The sequence below is a fragment of the Gossypium hirsutum genome, chromosome D06, assembly GCF_007990345.1.
Source record: "Gossypium hirsutum isolate 1008001.06 chromosome D06, Gossypium_hirsutum_v2.1, whole genome shotgun sequence".
Taxonomy (NCBI): Eukaryota; Viridiplantae; Streptophyta; class Magnoliopsida; order Malvales; family Malvaceae; genus Gossypium; species Gossypium hirsutum.
In genome coordinates this window covers 56,178,907-56,187,091 of record NC_053442.1, presented here as the reverse complement: position 1 = coordinate 56,187,091, position 8,185 = coordinate 56,178,907, and positions in this window count along the sequence as shown.

Sequence of the window (8,185 nt, the reverse complement as noted above, 5' to 3'; positions counted from 1 at the left end):
CACCAAATTTTCACTTGACCTCACATAATTAATAGTGATCACTCCATCAAAGATTAATTTTCGGACATAGCTATGTCTTAATCTAATGTGTATAGACTTTACATTATATACTTGGGTATATGCCTTTGCTAGAGTAGTCACACTTTCACAACGGATAGAAATAGGTGAAATTGATTTAGGTCATAGAGGTACATCATAAAGCAATTTTCTTAACCATTGTGCTCTTTTAGATGCAGCAACTAATGCAATAAATTTGGTTGCCATGGTGGAATCAATAATACATTTTTGTTTTTCAGAACCCCAAGAAATGGCTCCTCTATCAAGAATGAAGATCCATCCACTAGTAGAAGTATGATCTTCCAAACTTGTAATCCAACTAGCATCCAAATACCTTTTTAAAATTGAAGGATATCCATTATAGCACAAACCGTAGTTAATAGTTTTCTTTAAGTACCTAAGCACTCTATTCAAAGCTTATTAATGCAAACTACTTGGATTACTTCTTTATCTACTTAATTTCCCAAAAACATATGCAATATCATGTCTTGTACAAGTCATTATGTACATAAGACAACCAATTAGACATATTTCAATTGATCAAATTTTCTACCAACATTAGATACTAATTTTATTTGAGGATCCATGGGTGTAAATGCTGGTAAACAATTGAAAACATCAAACTTTTTAAACACCTTTTCAATGTAATGTGATTGTAATAAAGCTATAGTGCTTTCCTCTTGGGTTATTTTAATCCCAAGAACAACATCCGCTACACCTATATCCTTCATAGCAAAGTTGTTTGGCGAGAATTTCTTTGTGTTTTTAATTTGTTCCAAATTCGTGCCAAATATGAGCATGTTATCTACATATAAGCAAATTATGACACCTTTTCCATTTTCAAATTTGCTATATATGCACTTATCAAATTCATTTATTTTATAGCCATTAGCTAGAACAACCTTGTCAAACTTTTGGCGTCATTGCTTTGGTGCTTGTTTAAGTCCATTTAGAGATTTAATAAGCTTACATACCTTATGATCCTGTCCTAGAACAACAAATCCTTTCGGATGTTCTATGTGCACTTCCTCTTCCAATTCACCATTTAAAAATACAGTTTTAACATTCATTTGGCGAACAACCAAATTATATATTAAGGTAAGTGATATTAAGAGTCTAATCGTAGCAATTCTTGCTACTGGAGCATACATATCAAAGTAATCAATACCTTATTTTTGTGTAAAACCTTTGGCTAACAACCTTGTTTTAATTTTATCAATGGCTCCATTGACCTTCATTTTCTTTTTGAGGATCTATTTACAACCTATTGGTTTGAAACCCGGTGGAAGATAAACTAAGATCCAAGTTTGATTTCCCATTATTGAATCCATCTCATCATTTATTGTTTCTTTCCAAAAAGCAGAGTCTTGAGATTTTATTGCCTCTTCAAATGTAAAAGGATCAGATTTCATATTATAACAATAAGGTATCTTATTGTCTACACTTTCACCTTTACCTTCTACAAGGAACATAATGAAATCTGGTCCAAAATCTTTTACCTTTTTAATCCTTTTACTTCATCCTAATTCTTGACAAGATTCATCATTATTATCAATTTGTTCAAATAAAATCTCATTCTCATTTGAATAATGAATTAATTATTTTGGTTGTAATTATCTTGAAATAGAATTAAATCTATTTTCATAAAAAATAATATATCTTGATTCAATAACAATATCAATAACACTGAATTTCAACTTCAGATTTATAAGCTTTAAATTTATTAAGCGCTTCATCTTTTGAATGCAATAAATATACATAAAAATATATAGAACAATCATTAATAAAAGTAACAAAATATTTCTTCCCACCTAATGTAGGAGTATTATGCTTGCCACATAAATCACTATGTATCAAATCAAGTAATTTTGTTTTTCTTTTAACCTTAGGGAAAGGGTTTCTAGTAACTTTGTCAACATACGTGTATTGCATTTTTCAAAATTATTGTAGTCATCAGGAAGAATAGAACCTTAAAGTTATTAGTACAAAACTTCGGTGAGGAAAATCTCGAACACACGAATGAAAAACGAAGAACAACTCGAATAGAAAACGAAGAAATATGACAATGCTTCAATGCGTGTATCAAGCCACTATCTTTAAGACTCTATTCGCCCCCACCTATATTTGGTGTGCAAATGAGTTTCAAGCAAATGAACCTCGAGGGTATAATGAAGCCCAATGACTATTTGCGTTTTGCACTGACGAAAACAGTCCACTAAGCACTTTACAAAGCATAATAAGAAAATCAATTTCTAAAAAGAATTTCTGTAGTAAATCTTTATAGAACAATCTAATAATATTAGAATATGGAGGAAAGATAGAATAATTTTAGAACTTGTTGGTATATTTTCAAATAAAAGCTAATTCCAATTTATAGGAATTTTCATGTCTCTTCATAGAGACATCTTTCAATAGGTGTCTTTTTTGAATAATAATATCTTCAAAACAAACATAATTATTCATCTAATATCTCTTGATTAAACATAACTATTCAAATAATATTGTTTAAATAGTTATAATTCTTTTTCAATAACCAAAAATATATAATTTTTTTATTAATTACGCCTTTTCATTTATATTTATTGGAATGTTATAAATATTGTTGAAAATATTCCAATAGAATTCTGACTCCATTGCTTTGCCTGAGAATATGAGCAAACTGTTCTAAAATTTCCAAGAGTGAAATCACATAATAAAAGAATTCCTTAAAGCTGTCATTACCATTATTTTAAGGCAAGAAAAGAGAAGTTTATCAAGTTTGATTTAGAGATGAAATTCAATGTATATATGTATTGATATAGGTGGGAGAGATTAGAGAGATCGATAAAGTTGATGCAGTTTGCTGCATTAAAATGGAAAGTGCCTCCATTATATTAGCCTTCAGTTCAGTTAATGGCAAGTCAGTTTTAGGTCCTACCAACTGTATTTTATTTTTTTTTTCCTTTGGGAACCTAATCTTATTCATCATCTAACTTAATGCTTCCACTTCATAACTTCTCTTCATCTTCTCATCACTCTGTTTCCTTCTGCATTTCAATCAGAACCTGACCTTTCCTACCACTTAGAACCCAACTCCAAATTTGATGTTGTTGCCTTTTTGCTTTAAGCCGAATATGGGGTAGTTGTGGAACCCAGTAGGAGGCAGTCCATCGTTAATATTTTCTTAAGACATAGAAAAAGTGTTTTAAAGGTGCCACCAAGAGGAATATTTGTATATTACTCATGGATTCTTGCAAATCCAGGGTGAAAGTTGATGAGAAGAATAAGTTTGTTGCTTGCACTTAGGCTTCCACGTCTTTTTCTATTAAAAAAAACTTATATTAACATAATATTAAAATATATACTTTTTAAGTACCAATATAATAATGACACATCATTAATTTTTAAAGAAATACAAATATTATTCTACACTCAATCACATTATCATCTCTAAATTTATTTAATTTTAATTAAAATAATTAAAACTTTGGGGGAAACGTTGAAAGCCGGAAAAAAACATAACAAAAAAGAAATAAAATTTGAAAATATTTAAATCAATAATTAAAAAAAAGAATAAAAATCATAAGTACAATTTGAAAAAAAAAACTAAAATCAACCATTAAAAATCTAGAAAAAAAAACACAATAGTAAAAAAAAATCAAAATTTGAAAAATTATAACCATCGGTGGTTTTATCAAATTCTAAAATTTGATTAAAAATTAAAGAAATAGAAACAGAAATTAAAAAAGAAAAATAACCTGTCTAAATATTAAAAAGAATTTAAAAAAGCCTAAAAATTAAAGGAATTAAAAACTTGATTGCATAAAAATAAAACATGATTTGAAAGAAAATAAATAAAATACTATTAAATTAAAAAAATAAAATAATTTAAAAATTATAAAATAAGAAAACATGTTTGTTTGTTTATTAAAAATTTTAATTTGTTAAGTAATTTAATTAAAGTTAAATTAAGTTAGAGAAGATATTAAATATGGATGAATGTATAATAATACTTTTACATTTATAAAAATTGATAATGTGAATTTATTTTAAATTTTAACAATTGTTTTTTTTTTCGTTTATATGAAGTTGAATGAAACAAGATTTAACGTTAACGAACGAACACTTATTAGTATAGAAAAGATTTAATACATGTGTTAAGTTATGATCGGAAGGGAACCAAAAGGGCATATATATATATAAGGGACAAAAAAGTTTGTTCCATCTTTATATCACAATTACTTTTAAAAAGCCATTGATTAAATCTTAGTTTTAATTGCATGGGAATGAACTAGTGATGAATTGTAGAAACTTTAAATGTCATGTGAAATTCTATTGTTGGAATATATATGGATGAATAAATTATAAGAATCAACTAGGGATACAGAAGCTAATATGTGATATACAAATGGAAAGACAATGAAGTGAATTAACAATCATTTAATATTAATTTGATTTTTGGTCTTTGGGATTATATAATATACATTGATAATTTGATATGGTGACATGGTCACCTAAGGGATAAATGAAAATATGTGATTTGTGTATCTATATATATTTATATGAAGCATAAATGATAAGAATGTGATATTTTGAATGATGTGTACATATTTATGTGTTAATATGTGGACCATGATGTGAAATCTTAATTTTTTTATTGCCTTAATAAGTGAATTTCCCTAGTAAGTTTAGTTGAATATTTAGGATATGTATGCATGTTATGGGATCAATGTGCACTCGACTTGAATGAAAAATATGTTTCTTGAATGGAGATATATAGCCTTACGACATAGCACTTTGGTGCACTTTGGGCCTTATATGTTGGTGTGTTTAGATTTGATGCACAATTAGTGCAAAATATGTGGGTATGATCTATTGGGATCCTGAGAATCCGAGTCATAGTCCACTAGTGTTTACTAAAAATTATGTGTTCATAATTAAAGAAAAATTAATTTATAAGTATGTCATGCATTAACAATAAACTTGGATATAGTGACTTGACTAAAGTAGGAAAATGGCGAGATTAATTAGTAATTTGTTAAATGAGGATAAAAATAAATGCCATAAACCTAAATATGAGTTAAGTATGTATGAGGAAATGTGAAATAAATTATTAATTGATTATAGTGGGTTAAATGTTAGTATGTGTGATAATGAAAATTTTGGTACTAGAGAGCTATTGCCTTAATAGAAAGGAAGGAATTGATTTTCGAAATGGCAAGTAGACGAAATGTGAATGAATATGAAAATATTAATAAAAGCGTATATAGATTGGAAATGGACTGAAGACAAGTTTGGTTTGAATAGGTACTAATTTAATGAGTAAACATGTGTTGACAATTAATAACCTCCTTAGTCTATAGCTTGAACATTTTAAATGAACCTCATTGCAAGTACTCAAGTCTTAATCTGAAATTAGCTTGAAGAAAGCATAAAATAAGATTAAATCTATGTTATAAAAGACTCAATGTTAGATCCAATAAGGGTAAGATAGGAAATTTGACTATACTTACTAAGCTGTTCGAGATTAGTGTGCTAGTTGCTTGAACATGTAGGTATCGAATTCATCAAGAAGTTAATGGGTTTGATTAGGAAGCTTCGCGCCACCCTTGAAATGAGGTTGTAATATATTTTCATTAATTGATATTGTTCAAAAAATATGATTAAGAAAACGATTTTTAGTTAGAGCGAAAGTTTAAATATTTTGAAAACGAGCCAGTTATTGATATTTATAGCAATAAACCATTTCCCAAAAAGTAACTGTGTTTTGCGTGAGATAAATCCAAAACGTTCTCGACTTTCAACCGGGCGACGTTCACCGCTATCCTCATACCCCAAATTGCATCGAGTGTGGGCTCAAATAAAAAGAATCAAACACAAAACCAAAAGAGATATATTACTTTTAGTAGGAAAGTAATTCTCTCAATAGAAACCACTAGAAATTATTATTTCTAAAAAATCAAATTTATTCTAAGAAAATAAATTTCCACTACTTTTTGGCTGAATAACAATATATGCAATTTATGCGTAAAAACTTGTGTTAATAGCTCTACCAGTATCATCTATTTATAGGGAGAGATAGGAGAATCCTAGTTGAATAAGTATAACACAAATAATATTTAGAAAAATAGTCTTCTAGTTTAACTAGAAGGGGGGTCGCACACCCTCTTAATTCCTTTAGGGTTGCTGCCCCTTACATGTTTATGTGAGGCAGATTGGGTCTCTCACGTATTGAATCGAATTATATGTGCTTCTTGGTTTTTTGACCTAACATTTTATAATATAATGTAACCTAGTATTTGTTTTATACTTTCAAAAGAAAATATTAATTAATTAATTTAATTAATCAAATTAAATAATTAGTTTCTCAATTAAATAATTTTCCCAAATCAATTCTAATTTCGTTAAAGTCATGACAACTTTACCATAAAAGAATCTAAGAGGAAATATATTTAATTTTCATATTCAACGAATTCATAGTGACTAATTAATTTAATTTCATTTTCAAACTTCAATTATTTTATTTAAATAATAATTTTAAAACCTTAAATTAATTCTTAAGTCATTAATATACTTAGTGAGAAAATGAATTCATTTGTGAAATTTCTCTAACTTCATCATTTCTATTCATTTTTGTTCATTTGGTTCTACATGCAATTCATTTATGGTTTCAATGAGCTAGCAACGGGATCAACTGGATATATGTAATTAGGATTCAAATAATTTATAGTTAAGTTCTAGGTTTTTGCCTATTGCTTATAAACTTATTTAGTCACGAAGTTATTCCACTATAGTATCATGACTAAACTCTCCCTAATTACATATCCGTATGAAAGTTACTCAATCAATGCTTTTCCAATGACCTTGTCAAACCCCTATAGGATATACTTAATCTTTTTGGAATAAATTCGTTCTCCTAGTATGATCCTATTTTATCTTATGGTGATTATTACATCTTCCTTCATGAAAAGTCAATTACTATCAAATAGTAATTAAGTCGTTGATCACAAAGAAAAATGACCCGTGGACACGACTTTTCATCTATCATGTAATGCCGATGAGAGGATATCATTTAGTCATTAGTTGGACTATGAATTCAGCTATTGTGAATGATGCTACATATTACAGAACTCGTATACCCAACGCACCAGTTTTGAATTCTTTATCTATTTGAACTCAAGGTTTTACTTACATTAAAGTATACAAGTTAAGTGTACATAGTTCATCATCCACTTAGAATTAAGGTATGTCACACTATGAATGTCACAAGTGAATAAATCCACAAATAGATCTAAGGTCTATTATGCTTGGGTCCTATTCAATGTACTGTCAGTCCAGTCAGTCACATTTATGTCTCTATATTCTGGGAGTCATTCGCTTCGATGCTCAAGACAAAGCATTTTTCGAATTTGACTTAATAGAAAATATATTAACCTTTCAATCAGTTTTCTCATTTTCGATTTGACTAAGGACATGTCTAGGTTCATCTACTAATAAAAATTGTATTTACATATTACGATCTAAGCTTAGTACTAGTTAAACATTAGATAACCAATTAGTCAATATTTTCTTCCATTTTGTTTTTCATTCAAAAATATTGAAGACAATATACAAAATTTATTAATGTAATTAATGGATGTTAATATTAAACCAATTTGTTTAAAAAATACAAGTATATAAAAAATATACTACACTTAGGGCACCAAATCTAATAGATATTTGTATAAGAACCTTTGCATGTATGCAAAGATTTAGTTGAATTTGTAATTGTAACACCCTACACCCGACTTGCTCGCCGGATTCGGGTATAGAGCATCACAATGGACCTGCACTTAATTTTGTTAACTTAGTTGCTATAAAACAGTCTAAAAGTAAAACTGTCTAGTACTAAATTTAAAAATAATAAACCTTACAATTAAGGCCTTAAGCCACTGGATACATAATTTCATAGATTTCTATCTATAATCGAATTATTTGTTTTCAATTCAATTCTTAAAATCTTGCTACGGACTATCTATCCTAAAGATCTAGTTTTTTGGGTGGTTATTTGGCTTAATTGTTCTGTTTTTGAGGCGAAGCCTCCAACGGTACCCCTTTCCTATAAGCGTGACTCTAACTTCCAGCGATCCCCAATCTCCATTCCATTTGG